This window comes from Dipteris shenzhenensis, chromosome 24 (assembly GCF_047967505.1).
Source record: "Dipteris shenzhenensis isolate YYH24624 ecotype China chromosome 24, Dip_SZ_1.0, whole genome shotgun sequence".
NCBI lineage: Eukaryota > Viridiplantae > Streptophyta > Polypodiopsida > Gleicheniales > Dipteridaceae > Dipteris > Dipteris shenzhenensis.
This window is the reverse complement of record NC_141619.1, coordinates 46,689,153-46,690,238: the sequence shown is the minus strand read 5'-3', so window position 1 is coordinate 46,690,238 and position 1,086 is coordinate 46,689,153. Positions and strand designations below refer to the sequence as shown.

The window sequence follows — 1,086 nt, the reverse complement described above, 5'->3', positions numbered from 1 at the left end:
AGACATAACTATTGTCTCTTTTCCACGAGAATGGTTTAGATCTGCATCTATGTTAGGCAAATTTGCATTTGCCAGCAATTCTTACAAACCAACCTACAGAAAGTACACCAATGTGTAAGATAGAAGTTGCTGAAAACTGCCAGAAGGGTGAAATGCACTCCCGGTTCTTACACTTCAACACTTTTCATTGAAGACAAAGCCGGTGAACGGTTCAGAACCCACCTTTGGATGGATTGAAGACAGAAGACTCAGCAATAACCAATACAAAGCATTACTTTAGTAGATCGGTCCATAGATCCGAATAGGAGATGGGCTACAGTTGACCCTCAGCGTGAGTCTGGATGGTGATATCAGAGGTTGGGTAAGCGACGCAAGTGAGGACGAAGCCCTGTCCCATCTGGTCGTCATCCAAGAAGGAGTTATCCGACTGGTCAACAGATCCATCAAGGAGCTTACCGGCGCAAGAAGAGCAAGCACCGGCGCGGCAGGAGCAAGGCAAAGCAAGTCCAGCGCCCTCAGCGGCATCGAGGAGGTAGGAGTCAGCGGGGCAATCGACAGTCCGCGCGCCAGAGGGGGTGACAAAAGTGACGTTGAAGACGTTACAGGTAATGCGACTGGAGGAGGGGGAGAAGCGGAAGCTAAGGCTAATGTTGGAGGAGGGCATGGCGATGGAGGGTGGGGAGGAGAGGCAAAGGGAAGCAGCGATGGGAGGGGAGAGCAGCGCCATGGCGATGGAGACGAGCTCTAGAGCTTGGACCTTCGAAGGTAGACGAGCTTCCTTAAAAGCATGCACACTGAGAGTGAAGCATATGATTGAAGCATAAGAGACCCAGGTCAATGCCAAAAAATGCAAAAAAGTGCTTTTTTTTGGGAACAGTTTAGGCAAGGTTCGTCTTTGTGGAAAGGTAAATTATTTGTTTTCCCTTTTATTTGCAACTGCCACGTGGCATTCTTTGGTTGGGTAGTTGATTAGGTGTGTTGCTTAGATTAATTGTACTATAAATCTCTCTCTGTTTGCAGCGTCGCTTTTTTATGAGCGCGTTCATTAGCGCCGTTGAGTGTGAAATTTAGCCATGCAATTGATGG

At 48.1% G+C, this 1,086-nt stretch overlaps 1 pseudogene; it reads right to left on the bottom strand.

Moving 5' to 3' along the window:
• Positions 1 to 313: 313 nt before the first annotated feature.
• On the bottom strand, positions 314 to 727 carry LOC147886683 (ferredoxin pseudogene; annotated as a pseudogene).
• Positions 728 to 1,086: the final 359 nt, after the last annotated feature.